At 47.3% G+C, this 17,861-nt stretch overlaps 1 protein-coding gene across 1 annotated transcript in view; it reads left to right on the top strand.

The window, feature by feature from the left end:
* LOC137544307 (N-acyl-aromatic-L-amino acid amidohydrolase (carboxylate-forming)-like) overlaps positions 1-17,861 on the top strand; it is a 135,165-nt gene that overhangs the window by 19,100 nt on the left and 98,204 nt on the right. The window contains exon 2 of the mRNA XM_068265372.1: positions 4,557-4,606. The gene's annotated coding sequence lies outside the window, so the exon portion shown is untranslated. The remainder of the gene's footprint in view (positions 1-4,556; positions 4,607-17,861) is intronic.

Below are 17,861 nucleotides of genomic sequence, written 5' to 3' on the forward strand. Positions count from 1 at the left end.
CCCCACCCCGACCTCCGAGGCATCCACCTCAACAATAAATGGAAAAGACGTATCCACATGTCTGAGGATGGGTGCAGAACAAAATAGGCCCTTCAGGGTGGCAAAAGCCTGTAACGCCTCAGGAGACCAGTGAGTGGTATCTGCCCCTTTCTTGGTGAGACTGGTAAGTGGAGAAATGACCGTAGAGTACCCCTTTATGAATCTCCTATAATAATTGGCGAAGCCAAGAAACCGCTGAAGGGATTTCAAGCCTACCGGCTGAGGCCATTCCAGAACAGCGGAAACCTTGGCAGGATCCATAGACAAGCCTGTGGTGGAAATTATGTACCCCAGGAAGGCGACAGATGTTACTTCAAAGATACACTTTTCTATTTTTGCGTACAATAGGTTCTGCCTTAGCTTGTTCAAAACGAACCTCACATGGGTCCTATGTTCAGAGAGATTGTTGGAGAAGATCAGAATATCGTCTAGGTAGACTAGAACAAATTTCCCCAACACCTCTCTGAAGACCTCGTTGATGAGTTCCTGGAAAACGGCCGGGGCATTACACAACCCGAAGGGCATCACCAGGTACTCGTAATGCCCGTCCGGTGTATTGAAGGCCGTTTTCCACTCATCGCCCTCTCTTATGCGTACCAGGTTGTACGCACCCCGTAAATCCAGCTTAGAAAAAATCTGGGCGCTCGTGATCTGAGTGAACAAATCGTCTATCAGGGGTAGCGGATAGCGATTCTTTACTGTAATCTTGTTGAGACCGCGGTAATCGATGCAAGGTCGCAGGCCTCCGTCTTTCTTTTTTACAAAAAAGAAGCCTGCCCCAGCAGGCGACCGGGATGGGCGAATGAAACCTTTGGCCAGATTCTCCCTGATGTACTCTTGCATAGCCAATTTCTCGGACCCCGACAAATTGTACAAATGGCCCCGAGGAGGTACACAACCAGAACGGAGATCAATGGGACAATCGAAACGGCGATGTGGAGGTAATTTATCGGCTTCTTTGGGGCAGAATACATCCGAATATTCAGCATACTGGTCTGGTACACCTCCCACCTGAACTCTGGTTTGCCCCAATGTTAATTTCCCCAAACACTGTTGAAAACATTGAGGAGACCAGGAGGTTAACTGACCCTTGGCCCAGTCTATTTGTGGTGAATGGATCTGCAACCACGGCATGCCTAAGATAATGGTGGAAGTTGACATGTGTAACACAAAAAATTGCAACTGTTCCCCATGCAATACCCCTATGGTGAGCTTCACCACCGGAATCTGCGACAGAGCACGATTCCGTTGCAGAGGGGAATCGTCCACTGCCGTGACCTGAATGGGGGGTGTCACAGGAGTGAGCGGAATACCCAACTCCTGAGCAAACTTAAAGTTCATAAAATTGGCCGCTGAGCCTGAGTCAATGAAAGCCTCAGTGGCCACAGATTTCTTCTCCCATGTAACTGTACAAGGGAGAAGCAATTTCTTTTCTTTAAGGGGTGCAAGTGGCGTGCCTAGGGTGTCACCCCCCACTACTCCTAGGCAAATTCGTTTCCCGACTTGTTCGGGCAGTTGATCCGTCATTCTCTGCCTTCGCTCCACCTGGGTCAATTTCGAACAACCAATCTGCATTGGTTCGGGTGGAGGCAAGGCCGGAGGAGATGAGACAGACGGAGATGGCGTTACTAAGGGTGCAGCGGAGGGTGCCACATATGATGTTACCCTGGCACTGTGACTGCCCCGAATCTGCCTCTGATGGCGTAATCGACGGTCGACTCGAATGGCCGATGTGATGGCCTCATCGACTGTCCTGGGCTCGGGCAATGTTAGCATTAAATCGGAGACCTCCTCCGACAACCCAGACAAGAAGTAATCCATGAGGGCAAAATTATCAAATCTGGCCGTGACTGACCATCTGCGAAATTCTGCCGCGTAATCCTCGACTGAACCCCTGTCTTGCCGCAAAAGTTTGAGCTTCCGCTCAGAGGTTGCCGCAAGGTCAGGGTCATCGTAAATTATGGCCATGGCCTTAAAGAATTCCTCTACCGAGGTCAGAGCAGTATCGGTAGGAGGCAGGTTGTATGCCCATGACTGGGAGTCACCAGTCAGCAAAGTTTTAATAAAGGTGACCCGTTGGGTCTCAGTCCCCGAGGATCGGGGTCTCAACTCGAAGTACGATAACACTCTACTCCTAAAATTCCGGAAGTCAGACTTGTGGCCAGAAAATTTATCTGGTACGGGCATACGTATGTCAGTACTAGGAGGAGATCGCACTGAATCAACTGACGTCTGGAGGGTTCGCACAGAGCCTGATAGGACATCAATCATAGTCTTGTGGCTACCCAGCACTTGGTTGATGTTTTCCACCGAAGTGGCAAGTGCGCCCAGACGGTCAGTGTGTGCGTCCATTTGCATCTTTTGGTCTGGCGTTCTGTAACGATCGGTGAAGCACAGAGAGGATCTGATTACCAGTGATCTGCAGAATCACTGGGAATACAGATGTATACCAGGTTATACGTGATCTGCAGTATCACTGATAATCCGATATACTAGCTAACCTCTGTTCACCTGAGTAGAGTGTAGTGTTACAATAACACTTAGAGGACTAGGCCTCAGTGCAGCAAGGAGTACTGCACAGATTCCTTCCGCAGACCTGAGCTCTCCAAGACGGGAGGAGTCAGACTGACAGTAGGAAGGACAGACTGAAAGTAACCTTCAGGAGGAAGGATCACTAACAGAGCGAGGAACCGCCTCTAACAGTAAGGTCGGTTCTCGAGGTCAGACAAGCCAGGTCGTACACACACTTGCCTCATTTGGTATTGATGTATACAGCGCTCCAATGTCCATGGTACAGAGTATGGTATCCTCATTTATAGGGTTAACTGCCCGTAGTTTGCTCAAAAAATCATTGGTGTCTTTCAAGTAAGCTGGTAACTGTTGGTGCGCTGTATACATCAATACCAAATGAGGCAGGTCTAAATGCAGTTAGTTTTTTTTTGGGAGAAATCGGACGTTGGAAGAGTACCATCCGAGTTTGTACTGAACAGCCTTGAACTAATCTTAACATCCAACTTTTTTAAGTTTGAAAAACAATGGTACCAACAACATAGAGGCACTGCGATGGGCAGCTCGGCCGCACCCTCTCTGGCTAATCTCTTTATGGGGCTGATTGAAGAAAAGTACGTTTATTCCGCCAGTTTGTATAAAAGATGTGCCATTTGGTGGACAAGATTTATTGATGACATCTTCCTACTATGGCAGGGCACAACAAGTGAACTCACTGAATTCATCACATACCTTAATACTATCTATCCTGGAATCGTATTCAATCCCGAGATGTCAACCACACATATACCATTTCTAGATGTGATGGTCATATCCTCTAAGGGGCTTCTTGAAACTTCCTTATATAGAAAGCCGACTGACAGGAACACCCTACTGCATTTTAGCAGTTCTCATCCGAGACATTTGAAAGAGGGACTACCAGTGTCACAATGTCTCAGGGCACTGAGGATATGTAGTAACATTGAAACTAGGAAATCACATCTATTAGAAATGGAAAAAAGATTCCTGGAAAGAGGATATCCGAAGCATATACTGAACCGAGCCAAAACGAGAGCCATAGAACTCTTTAATGGAGAAGCAACCAAAAGAACCGAGAAAGGGATCCCATTTGTACAAACTCATAATGCAGCCTCCGGGTGCGTTAAACAAGCAGTTACTAAGAATATGGATATATTACAAGCAGACCACACCTTGACAAATTCTATAAAAAGTAAACCCTTATTTTCATACAGATCAGGTTCTAGTCTGAGAGACTCTCTTGTACAAGCTGATCCTGTCAACAAGTACAGTAAAGGGTTCACATTTTCTAATAAGAAAGGCTGCTATAAATGTGATAATTGCAACATATGTAATTCTATAATAGTAGGACCCATGTTTCATCATCCGAGAAGTGGCAAGAAATACAGAATTAAGGAATATTACAGTTGCAACACAGATTACTGTGTATACATGTTGAAATGCCCCTGCGGTCAGGCTTATGTGGGGAAGACAACATCGCCCTTTAAAATACGGTTTCAAAAACACAGAAGTGACATAAACGTAGCCTGGAGGGCCCACGAGAAAAATGAAGGTTTAGATTACACTAAACCAGTCGCTGTTCACTTCATTGAATGTAAGCACGGAGCGTGTCAGCTCAGAGGACAGGTCATTGAACAGGTTAAAACCCCAATGAGGGGTGGAGACAGAGACACTAAATTATTACAGAGGGAAGCCTTCTGGATCCATGAGTTGGGCACTGTACAACCTGGAGGTTTAAACAAGAACAATCCATTAACCTGTTTTATCAGGGAGAGATAGCATAGATCATTGAAGTAATATGGACTGTTAGTCAGATACATCCTCTATTGCACATTGTTGATTGATGACTGTCGTTTCTTTTGCAGGTTTTAATTTGTTTTTGTATGCACACTAACACTCTATAATATGTCTTGCCGTATATGTTGAATATTGAATATGCCTTATAGCAGTGTGTAATTATAATAATTTATTTCTTCTCTATCTTTTTTCAGCCATGTTTGAGGGTCCATGGTCCATTATACACATGATTACGTCCTGGTGGGTAAGTGTGTCCCAGCGAGGTAATGTTGTGGTATGAGATGTTTGTGGCACCTGTATATATGATCAGAGTGGCGAGTCTGCCACTGATCCAGCAATTTATGCTATTTGGTGCCTCTCCTCCCTCGTTCAGTATAGTTTATGTACCATGTCGTAGGAGACAGCACTCATAATAACCATGGGCCCATAGCACAAGTTTTATGTTGCCTAGCAACAAATAACATAGCGGCTGCGTGATTAGATACACACGCATGACGAATGCAGGCGGAGCTTTGCCTTCCGTCTTGCCCCGGGGGGGGGGGGGGCATAGCGTCTACGTAGGCCTGCGCCTGTCCGCAGGCATGATGCAAGGGGCAGAGCTAAGTGGCTTGCGGAAGTACGCCGGCACAAGCGAGATCGCCCTCATTGGCCCTTTCCCCTCTGCCAATAGGAATTGAGGGGCGGCACTGTACATCGCTGGGAGCGGCGGATGAACCTATTACAGCTGTACACAACGGCTGGCCATCACCACCAACATTCAAATCGCTGGGAAAATTATCCATACATTCAACACAGGATGTGACCGGTGGATCTTCTAACAGGTATTAAACAATAGGTACAGTAGCGTTGCGCACACCAAATTGCATTATCAATTGGATAAGCACCTAGATTGTAAAGGAGAAAGAACATTGGGGCATGTTTGTTATGTAAACAAATGGAGATGACATCACTGATTGATTTCACTGTGGGTGGGGTGAGTAGGGATTATGTTACTACATAATGTTTGTTGAACTTGTATGCATTTTGTAACCACGCGCCTTGAAGAAGGGGGACCCTGTGTGGCCCCGAAACAATTGTCGGCTTTTTCCTTTGGTGGGAACGCATGGCTCAATAAAAGAGCGTGAACTATGGAAATACTGGTGTGCTGACACATTTGTTCAATGTCAATCACTTCGAGAGACGGCGGCCTTTCCGCGTTTCCTTACACTATGATAGCTGATCGCCGTTATTGGATGACTGTGGGGTGGGAGGGAGGGAGGGAAAAGCGAGCTGAAAAAAATAGGCAGCTTTATAAAAAAAAAGACAATATTTACACAAAACAAACAAACACTGGGGGCGGGGCGATCAGACCCCACCTACAGAGAGCTCTGTTGGTGGGGAGAAAAGGGGGGAGGAATCACTGGTGTGCTGTGTTGTGCGGTCCTGCAGCTTGGCCTTAAAGCTGCAGTGGCCTTTTTTGACAAAAATAGCCTGGTCTTTAGGGGGGGTAAAGCCCATGGTCCTCAAGAGTGTGTGCAACACCATTAGCTTGTGGTGACCCGGGACCATTAGGTTGTTATAAGGAGAATCTAAAGAACACCTATAAAATTTCTTATTGCTTTTCTCATAAAATGTATCTTTATTAACAAGTTTTAACCAGTTCGGCCTTTCTGGACGAGCTTTCTCGTCCAGAAAGGCACTGCTGTGTTCCCTGCGTGGTGCGCGCGATCGGGCGCGCGCCCGCGCGCGCACCCGCCGCCCGCCGCTAGCCCCCCGATCAGTGAATGGGAATATAATTCCCATTCACCGATCTGACTTCCCCGCAGAAATACCGACGCTTTCTCTCCAGAGAGCGTGGTATTTCTGCCCCCCAGGAAACAACTCCTCTGAATTTTAGTTCCTGGATGCGACATAGTTCGCATCCAGGACTTTGCTCACTGTGGCCATCTTGTGGCCAAATAGTAAACTGCACCCACATACATTTTTAATAAAACAATTACATTATTTTACATTAGAAAATAGCAGTTTCCCTCCCACCCCAAAAATTACCCACATACATTTTTTTATTTAAAAAAAACCAAAAAAAAATACAATAAAAAAAAACAAAAACAACATAAATAGTTACCCAAGGGTCTGAACTTTTTAAATATGCATGTCAAGAGAGTATGTTATTATATTATTTAAAATTATAAGCCTATAAATAGCGATGGACGCAAATTGAAAAAATGCACCTTTATTTCTAAATGAAATATCGGCACTATAAATTGTGATAGGGACATCGTTTAAACGGTGAAATAACCGCGACAGATAGGCAAACAAAATAAATGAGTTTTAATTACGGTAGCGTATATTAATTTCAAACTATAATGGCCAAAAACTGAGAAATAATGATTTTTTTTCATTTCTTTCTTAATCTTCCTGTTAAAATGGATTTAGAAAAAAATAATTCTTAGCAAAATGTACTACCCAAAGAAAGCTAAAACTAATTAGTGGCGGAAAAAACAAGATATAGATCAATTCATTGTGATAAGTAGCAATAAAGTTATAGGCGAATGAATGGGAGGTGAACGTTGCTCGGATGCATGAGATTTTCGGCACTGCGGCGCTGAACCGGTTAAATGAAACAAGTAAAACGTACAATACAAACATGAGTATCGGCAGAGCGAACAACCATGTAAATTCCGGTCAACATATAGAAAATTGATTGTTACAGCTGACCCAGAGGTCAGAGAGAAATGCCATTAAACAGTCTTCTTGGTAAGGAAAATCTTGTTTACATGGTGATCAGGAAAAAAAGCAGTATAATAAATGGAGGGTTATTGAAGCTGCCAATTTCTTTTTTTTTTTAAAGTGTGAGTTTCTTTATTGTGTGAAATAAAGTCTACATTCCTCGGAAATCCATCAGTTTACCTTGTGCTCTTTATTACTCATTACCAGTTGATAATCCTTGACCTTTTTTTTTTATAAAGAGCTTTATTGTACAATAAGGCAAATACAACAACAAGCTAGAGATAGCAGAACAAATACAAAAAAAGAATAATAATATTGAAGAGCGAAATACCAATGTCCATACAGTTCAACCTAGGAAATGGGGCACAAGAGTGCCTCCTACTGAGATCCTAGGGATCAGTCCAATCTAATAAGTTCTATAGTACGTTGCTCTTCTTGACTGAAAGAAAAACCTCTAAACTAAAACCAACCCCAAAATAAAAACAAACAGAAAAATAAAAAAAACAAAAAAGGGAAAAGAAAAATAACATCCTGTCTAAACACAAGAGTCCCGAATGTCAGAGGCATTCAAACAAATAGAAACCCATCACACATCTGTCCAAGGGGAACTAAGATTGTCTATACGTTTTCCATGCATCCCAAATAAGATCAAATCTTGTTATATTCTCAACACTATAATAATAGACTCGATCAATTAACATCATCAAGTCAAGACGCTGAGTAACCAAAGCTAACTCCAAACCAGTGGATTTCCACTGGAGGGCTATTGACCATTGGGCAGCCAATAACATGTATCTATATAAGGGCCGGAAACTTCCAGGAACTTCATCATTAGCCATATATAAAAGGGCCTGGGGGGCAGTCAAAGAGATTGGAAAACCGAACACATCTTGTATTAAATTTTTCCATGAGTCCCAAAAACGTTGTGCATGAGGGCAATCCCAAAAAACATGCACCAAAGACCCTTCCATACCACAACCTCGAAAACAAGATGAAGAGGCTGAGGGATACATTTTATGAATTTTAACCGGGGTATAATACCACCGAAACAAAAGCTTAACCGCCGTATCTTTCACCATATTTGACTTTACCACCTTGGAGACTGCAGTCCAAATAAGGGACCAGTCATATTGCGTAAGCTGAATTCCCAATTCCTGTTCCCAGGCCCTCATATATGGCATTTTGTCCGCATTTTCACGTCCCAACAGCAATGCATACAACAAAGAAATGAGACCTTTACGACGGGCAAACCCGAAGTAAAGTGTTTCAAAAGATGTAGGTTCAAACATTGGAAAGGAAGGAAATAACGATACAAAATAATGTTTAATTTGACAAAATCTAAACGCCTCTTCCAAGGGGGCTTCTTGACCAAATCGAAGCATATTAAATGTAACTGGGACATCCCTAATCCAGAACTTGTTGGCCGTAAAAAGGCCCTTATCTCTCCACCAGGAAAACATCTGAGGGTTCCTAAAAGCAGGAACAAATCGAGGATTACCAAAAATAGAAGTCCTGGGGGAGGGAAAGGACATAAGGTTATATGAAGTAGCCATGGAAATCCATAATGTGACTAGTGATGATACAATCCTGTTCTTGCCAGAAAGAGCTGCTATATCTTTTTTAGCTGCAACCAAGACCAAGGATGATAAATAGAAAGGAGAAATTGAGGTTGATTCAAACTGATACCAAGCAGGGGGGTTAGAATCTATACCCCAATCCAGAATTTGACCAAGTTTAGCAGCCAAATAGTAATGCCACAAACTCGGTAAACCAATACCACCCTGTAGAGGAGATCTATAAAGAATCTGTGCTCGAACTCTAGCAGGCTTGCCGTCCCAGACAAATTTATTTATCTGAGATTGCAGACCAGACAGAGATTTCTTAGTCATAGTTATAGGGAGCATGCGGAATAAATATAATAATTTAGGGAGAATGATCATCTTGCATGCTATACTTCTTCCAAGCGAAGCTGCCAATTTCAATAGATACAGAGAAAGGGTAGGAACAGGGGGAAGGAATGAGTGAAAGGGGGAAGGAATGGAGTTAGGAGTGGGGAGGAGGGGAGAGTAGGAGGGGATGGAAATGAGGAGCGTAGTCAGGTTGAGTACCAGTGAAGTACTAAGATAACATTACATAAAGGGTATTGCCAAATGAGAAGCCACAAGTAGAAAATGAATACAGTAGGTTATATTATTACATATTATGATGTTCACTAGGATGTACAGACGCTCGGACCTGTGCTAGAGGCAACATTAATTAGAGTCAGAAAATCCTGGGAGTCACAGTATTCAGTCCAATAAAACCATAGATTGCTTGACCGGGCAGAGCCCATATGAGACGACCTTAACAACTATATACAATAAAGCTGCAACACCCAATTGGAATGTAAAGGCCACAGCTTTATTACAGAATTCATATCAAACAAACATTGAAAGGAAAACACATTAAACAATTAAGAAAATTACATATGTAAATGCGCTCTGCCAGGTCCTGTGACAATGCCTCTTTCTCTTTGCAAGTGTCACCGTACCAGCCACCAGCCTTCGATTCACCATTGTGCCACTGACTTCGCCAGTGACACCCATAATGCCATTAAATCAATTAATGTCAATTATAAAGCCATTAACTTTGTTAATGACCCCCTAACCATTGTACCATCAAGTTCCTTGATGGCACCCATATATCGTAATCAGCATTATACCCTCATAGCATAATGCCTAAAGGTCCGTACACACGCCGGACTTTAGGCAACGACGGGTCCGTCGTTGCCTCCCGCTGGGTGGGCGTGCCAGCGACAGTCCGGCGTGTGTACGCTCTGTCGTCAGACTGATACGGCTGTTTCTGCTCAAAAACAGCCATATCAGTCTGACGACAGAGCGTACACACGCCGGACTGTCGCTGGCACGCCCACCCAGCGGGAGGCAACGACGGACCCGTCGTTGCCTAAAGTCCGGCGTGTGTACGGACCTTTATTCCCTTCCACAAGCTCGGTAGTTACTTCTCCTTCCGATGTTCTAAAGGACGCATTGTCACGGACCTGCCACAGCATTCGTGCTTGCACGATCAAGGACGAATGCCCGCCCTCCAGCAGAGCGCGGCCTCCAGGGCTTCCCTCAAACCAAATAGAAAAATATCATTTCCCAGGCTATTTAGGTGCACCCCGTCCTTCAGGAAATGCACGTCTAAGCTCTCTAACAATTTGTGTCAAACTGCTATTCCCCCTCTTTTGGCTACAAATTTTTAAATGGCTCTGTTAATCTTTAGCCTGGAGCAGTTTAGGACTCTGTCCGGGACGGGTGGGTGCCATGTAATTCTCGGGGTCATTTCTGACCATATTGCGGTTACCCGCTGAAACACCTGTCTTATCTGCATCAACAAATCCTTTATTTACAGCATCAGGAGATGCATTGGCTTTGTGCCGACATCGTTGCCCCCTATATACACTATCACGATGTCTGGCTGCTCTCTTACCTTAGCCAGCTGCGAGAACCTATGAGCAAGCCTCTCGACGGTTGACCCCGCGTACCCGAACTAGTGCACCTCTAGGTCATCCCTTACCTGCCCCAGAGACCGACCCCTGTCTCGCAGCGTTGCCCACTGTTGTGCTCGTACTATAAACGAATGCCCCATGATCCAAACCCTGCACCCCTGCCGGCCTGAAACAGAAATGACAAACAGATCATGCATTAGATATCCAGTAATATACTTTTTTGTTTTTTGCCTTCTCCCCCCACCTGCAGCTAATGCTCTGCCAGGTGCGTCAGTCCTCCTCCCTTCCGGTAGCATTCGGCCAGGTGCGGGAGGTGCGACTATTGTAATGACCCCACCACCTGCAGCTAGCACTCTGCCAGGTGTGGGTGTACGTAAGATTGGAACCTGCGCGACTCCCATCTCCCGATTTTTTTTCAGTATATCGTCACTCAACCCCCACCGTGCGGCCTGTGTAGCTGCGCCAATGCGAAATTAATGTGCCCCATATTCGGTTGCCTCTAGGCCAAGGCTTGTCAGAGTGCGCCGCAGAACCGCCACAAATTGAAACCTGGACATTGCTGACCCATCCCTATGTAGCAATAAGGGCCCGGCTTCTTGCCAAGTTCTTGTACATTAGCACAGGGCATGCTATACCCCCAGCCATACCCCGTAACCTCAGCGTGGTTCCCCTGGCCCCTTGGTTCGTTTTAGATTTTGGGATGTGCACGTAAAGCACTCCCAGTGACAAGGACACATCATGCATTTGCAGACCACCCCTCCCATCCTTGCGAGCAGGGCCGGCGCTACCATTAAGGCAAAGGAGGCAGCTGCCCCAGGGCCCCAGTGCTTGTAGGGGCCCCCAGTGGCTACAAGAGGAAAAAAAAATTCAAATCGGCCTTATAGTTTTTGAGAAAATCAATTTTAAAGTTTCAAAGGAAAAAAAAACACATTTAAAAACCTGCCGACTTTAATGGTTAATAGCAAATCCACTTTAAATGCTAGAAATCCTAAATTTGCAGGATATGTTAAGGAGATCATTAGGAATAAGAGGAAAAAACAATTTTTCAAAAAGACCTTATAGTTTTTGAGAAAATTGATTTTAAAGTTTAGAAGGAAAAAAGTATAGTTTTAAATGCAGTAAATGTCACTTTTAGTAGCAAACCTAACGGTAGTGTAATTTTACATGCATCAAACGAAAGCGCAATAAATTTCCTGACGGGGTTTCCAGGGGGTCTATATGCAGCCGCAGCGCTTTGGCCAGGGATCGCTATACAGCCGCAATATGGCTGTATGAAGATCCCTGGTATTTTTTTTTTCCTATTTTCCCAATTTTTTTTTTTATGTTTAGAGTGTGGGAAAAATTATGTGGGGTCCCCCCTCCTGAAACTTTTTAACCCCTTGTCCCCCATGCAGGCTGGGATAGCCAGAATGTGGAACTCCGACCGATTGGGACTTCACAACCTGACTATACCAGCTGCAAAAAAGGTCCCCTAATGCCGATTTTTGTTCCGGGGTATATGTTGGGGGGCCCCCCAGGTTTATTTTGCCCTGGGGCCCCATTGTTGCTTAAACCGGCCCTGCTTGTGAGGGCTTACTAATTCCCCTATGTGCAGCGCTCTATGAAAGGCTAAGGCAAATGCTAGCTGAAATAAACAAACCTCATACTCATCGCAGCATAACAGCTTCAGTGCCTCCAATATTTCTACTGGCAGTGGCAGCGTGATGGGATGCCCCCTATCCGCCGTTGGCCTGGTTCCGCTTCGCTTGAACCCTTTGATCAGGGCAGTTTCTAGGCTAAATTGCACCCAGGGCGAGGGTGTAAAAATTGCGCTCCCCCCCCCCACCCCTGTGGATTCGGGAACCCTTACTCTTTAGGAACAGAAACACAGCCACAGGTCACAATTAGATCTGTCTACTTTCTAGTGACCAGCCGCTCATCCAGGAGGAAGCAAGAAAGCTCGCAGGCGAGGAGAGCCCGGAAAGCCGACTCCTCCATGGGCACTGTGTACTGACAGCCTGCAGTACCACTACAGGACATCAGGTGTCATCACGGGGTGGTGACGTGATGATGACTTGAAGTCTGATGCAGACAGCCTAGGAGGAGTCAAGGAGGGTGATCACGCTGGTAATCTTCTTTCTTCTTCCATTTGGCTGCACTGCTCGTCACCAGCTCCCTAGCGGTAATGTCTTTCTGCCTGCGCCCCCCTTCATCTACTTTCTGGTCTGCACCCAGTGCGGTCGCCCTGCCCGCACTGCCCAAGAAACTGCCCTGCCTTTGATCATCTGCCTGACCAAAAAACCCTTTGTTATATCCTTCTCACCCTTCAGAGAAGAGAAAGGCCAGTGCCGACAGGAACCTGACCACCATTGCCCCGGATGATGCAGTATCACACAAATCGACCAGGAAATACAGCATCATCTCCTCCCTATCCTCCGCCCTTTGCGGCGATATCATACCTACCAGATCTTCCCATTTCTTCCACACACTTGAGTAAGCCGCCCAGGTGGCTGGTGAGATGGACTGCCTTATCCAACTTGCCACTCTTTTGAGACAATATTCCATAGGTGTTCTGGTACTTGAGTGGGCTTTGCATCTGCCTCTGGCGCCAATTCCCAAAACCTCTCTAACTGAAAATGAGACAGTGCGTCAGCCACCCCGTTGTCCACCCCCGGAATATGCATTGCCTCAAACGTAATGTTATGCTGTAGGCAACGCAAGACAAACTGGCGTATAAGGTTGACCACAGGTGGCAACGTCAATGTCAGCTTGTTAACCGCATATACGACTGCCATGTTGTCAGTTCGAAATTTTACCGACCTGTTCGCTAACTCGGCACCCCAGACCAACACCGCTACCACCAGCGGGAAGAATTCTAGGAATGCCACGTTTTTTTCTGAGTGGTGACTGCATCCAGTCCAGTGGCCAACCTTGACTCACCCAGTGTCCATTGAAAAAAGCCCCAAATCAAGTGGAACCTGCCGCGTCCGTGAAAAGTTGTATGTTCTCGTTGGTGTGCCACCCGTAATGCCATAGGGTTCTGCCATTGTAGCCGGATAAAAACGTTTTCCACACCCGCAGGTCTTCCCTTAAGTCCCTTGTGAGCCTAATGTGATGGTGCGGTTTTTGCACCCCCACTCAGCGGTGCTCGGATGTGCCTCATCCACGAATTCGGCAATCCGCGTGGTTGCAAAAAAAAAATCCGCATTCGGCCCCGCCGCATGCGGATTTTTGTCCGCGTCCACGCAACCACACGGATTTTCTGCCGTGAATGGCGTAATCACGCGTGGATTCCCGGCTGGAGGCGGAATTTCTTTTAACGTTAATAACAAAGCCCCCATACATGCTACAATCCCCCAAATTGCATGGATTATCGAGGTGATAAGGGGCAACATAACTTCAACATAAAAAATTCCCAAAATATTTTTTTTTTTTTTAATGGCTTTTAAAGACAAATCACCACTGTAAATGGGGCTATTAATTGCTAATACGTGGTTTTAAAAAGGGATATACGCGTTAAGCAATCAAAGAGGTGAAGGCGAGTTCCACTGGCACTTGGCGGCGAAGGTACCGCTGGAGGAGGATGAGTGGCTGACGCCAAAAAGGCCCCAGAGAGGTTTTTGTAATTTGTTTTGTTTTTTTTGCAGCAATTAGCAATGACATCGCAGCAGAGTTGTCAGTGGACACGGGCAGTGTGAACGCAGAGTGCAGTGGTGGTAGCGACTGAGTCAGGAGAAGGACTATGCGGGCGGTCAGTTCAGCAGCACAGAAGGACCATGGCAACATACTGGTAGTAGTAGTAGCAGCACAGCGTCATAGTGCTGGCCAAAAAATTAAATGCACCCAGTGACCCGGGCAGTGTGAACGCAGACAGAGTACATTGGTGGAAGCGATTGAGTCAGGAGGAGGAGGACAATGCGGGCGGTCAGTTCAGCAGCACAGAAGGACCATGGCAACATACTGGTGGTAGTAGTAGTAGCACAGTGTCATAGTGCTGGCCAAAAAATTAAATGCACTCAGTGACCCGGGCAGTGTGAACGCAGAGTGCAGCAGCGGGAAGCGACTGAGTCAGGAGGAGGAGGACAATGCGGGCGGTCAATTCAGCAGCAGCAGCACAGAAGGACCATGCCAACATACTGGTGGTAGTAGTAGTAGCACAGTGTCATAGTGCTGGCCAAAAAATTAAATGCACCCGGTGACCCGGGCAGTGATAACGCAGACAGAGTGCATTGGTGGTAGCGACTGAGTCAGGAGGAGGAGGAGGACAAAGCGGGCGTTCAGTTCAGCAGCAGCAGCACAGAAGGACCATGGCAACATACTGGTGGTAGTAGTAGCAGCACAGCGTCATAGTGCTGGCCAAAAAATTAAATGCACCCGGTGACCCGGGCAGTGTGAACGCAGACAGAGTACATTGGTGGAAGTGACTGAGTCAGGAGGAGGAGGACAATGCGGGCGGTCAGTTCAGCAGCAGCAGCACAGAAGGACCATGGCAACATACTGGTGGTAGTAGTAGCAGCACAGCGTCATAGTGCTGGCCAAAAAATTAAATGCACCCAGTGACCCGGGCAGTGTGAACGCAGAGTGCAGCAGCGGGAAGCGACTGAGTCAGGAGGAGGAGGACAATGCGGGCGGTCAGTTCAGCAGCAGCAGCACAGAAGGACCATGCCAACGTACTGGTGGTAGTAGTAGTAGCACAGTGTCATAGTGCTGGCCAAAAAATTAAATGCACCCGGTGACCCGGGCAGTGATAACGCAGACAGAGTGCATTGGTGGTACCGTGGTAGCGACTGAGTCAGGAGGAGGACAAAGCGGGCGTTCAGTTCAGCAGCAGCAGCAGCACAGAAGGACCATGGCAACATACTGGTAGTAGTAGTAGCAGCACAGCGTCATGGTGCTGGCCAAAAAATTAAATGCACCCGGTGACCCGGGCAGTGTGAATGCAGACAGAGTACATTGGTGGAAGCGACTGAGTCAAGAGGAGGAGGACAATGCGGGCGGTCAGTTCAGCAGCACAGAAGGACCATGGCAACATACTGGTGGTAGTAGTAGTAGCACAGCGTCATAGTGCTGGCCAAAAAATTAAATGCACCCAGTGACCCGGGCAGTGTGAACGCAGAGTGTAGTAGCGACTGAGTCAGGAGGACAAAGCGGGCGGTCAGTTCAGCAGCTCAGAAGGAGGACCATGGCAACTTACTGGTAGTAGTACCATAACACCAAAAAATTAACCAAGGTAGGCACTAGGCAGGTAGTAACTGTCTTTATAAAGGCAGGCATAGTTAACAACAGCACATGCAGCAGCCACTTCATGTCCCCCTGTGTCTGACAATAGGGGCCAGGAACTCACCTTCCACCCAAGCCTGGTTGATTTTCAGGAAGGTGAGTTTGTCCACAGAGGCGTGGGAGAGCCGAGAGCGCTTCTCTGTGACCACGCCACCGGCCGCACTAAAGCATCTCTCTGAGAGGACATAGCAACTTACTGGTAGTAGTACCATAACACCAAAAAATTAACCAAGGTAGGCACTAGGCAGGTAGTAACTGTCTTTATAAAGGCAGGCATAGTTAACAACAGCACATGCAGCAGCCACTTCATGTCCCCCTGTGTCTGACAATAGGGGCCAGGAACTCACCTTCCACCCAAGCCTGGTTGATTTTCAGGAAGGTGAGTTTGTCCACAGAGGCGTGGGAGAGCCGAGAGCGCTTCTCTGTGACCACGCCACCGGCCGCACTAAAGCATCTCTCTGAGAGGACACTGGAAGGAGGGCAGGATAGGAGTTCCAGGGTGTACTGGGAAAGCTCGCTCCAGATGTCCAGTCTCTTGACCCAGTACTCCAAGGGGTCCACGGGGCTGTCGGTGTCATTGAGCCCGCTGGATGACCCCATATAGTCAGACACCATGGTGGTCAGTCGTTGCTTGTGCTGGTTGGTGGTGGATGCTGTGGCGGGCACCTCTGTTCTGGGCTGCTGCACTGCATACAGGCTCTTGCTTAGGCTCTTCAGGTCTCCGGGGCGCCAGTTGCTGCTGCTGGTGCTGGTGGTTGTTGTTGTGCTGCTAGTGGCAATGGCAGACACCTCTTGCTGGCTTGGCAGAGCAGTTACAGTGGGGGTGGAAGGCTGGGGGAATGCTTCCAGTAGTCTGCGCACAAGGGCCTCCTTCAACTCCCTTGTGCGTTGCTCGGTGGTGGATGGCGTCATGAAGTCTCCCAGCTTCCCCTTCAGACGGGGATCAAGCATCAAGGTAATCCAGATGTCCTCCCTTGAATGCATCTGGATCACCCGGGGGTCCCTGCGAAGGCAGCGCAACATGTGCACAGCCATGGGAAACAAGTGGGCCCTGCCAGCAAGATTTTCGTTCATCCTCGCCATTGTCCCATAACGCATGCCTGTCCTCTTCCTGTGCCATGTCGTTGTCCTCCTCAAACCGCCATCCACGTACAACGCCTGCTGCACTCTGCTCCTCCTCCTCCTCCTCATTCAGGTTAGGGACCTCCAACTCTTCCACTACCTGCTGTGAGCCCTCCTCTGAGCTGGACTGTGCTGCCATCTGCTCCTGTTCTTCCAACTGCCTCAGGGCTTCATCCCCACGCTCAATTAAATTGTCCATTGCCTGCTCCAGTAGACAAACCAAGGGCACCCACTGGCACACAGAGGCCCGCTCCTCACTGACCATCTTGGTTGCCTCCAGGAAGGGACTCAGCACCAGGCATACTTGCTGCATCAGTGTCCACTGAGTGGCAGTAATCATGGGGACTTGCTGGTTGCTGGGGACACTTGGGTCTAGCATGTAGGCCCTAAGAGCCAGCCTGTGCTGACACAGCTGCTCCAACATGGCCAGAGTCAGACTTTTCCCACGGCTCAGTCTTTTGCTGCATAACCTGCACACCGCATACCTTTTGTCATCAGTACATTCGTCAAAGCAATCCCACACTGGTGACTTTAATTTACTGCGGCCCCCACTAGCAGAGGGTGCAGCGGAACAATGTGTGGTGGTAGTTGCCGGGGGTTGCATGGTGGTGGTGCCGGCTGAAGCAGTGTCCTGTCTACTTCCTCCACGCCCACTGCTGCCGATGCCCCTGCCTGACATATGGCGATATCCTTGCCTAGGCCGAGGTGACTTGTCATCCTGCTCTGACCATTCTTCCCCGGACTCAGCAGGCTGCGCATAGTTAGGGTCCACAACGTCGTCATCATCAGCAGCATCATCATAATCCAGCTCTTCCTCTGACTTCCCCGCCTCCTCTTCTGTCCCTACATCCCCAGACACAGACCCCTCTTCTTCATCACCAGAACTCAACAATGCTTGTGATTGTGGCCCGATCTCAAT

This window comes from Hyperolius riggenbachi, chromosome 2 (assembly GCF_040937935.1).
Source record: "Hyperolius riggenbachi isolate aHypRig1 chromosome 2, aHypRig1.pri, whole genome shotgun sequence".
Taxonomy (NCBI): domain Eukaryota; kingdom Metazoa; phylum Chordata; class Amphibia; order Anura; family Hyperoliidae; genus Hyperolius; species Hyperolius riggenbachi.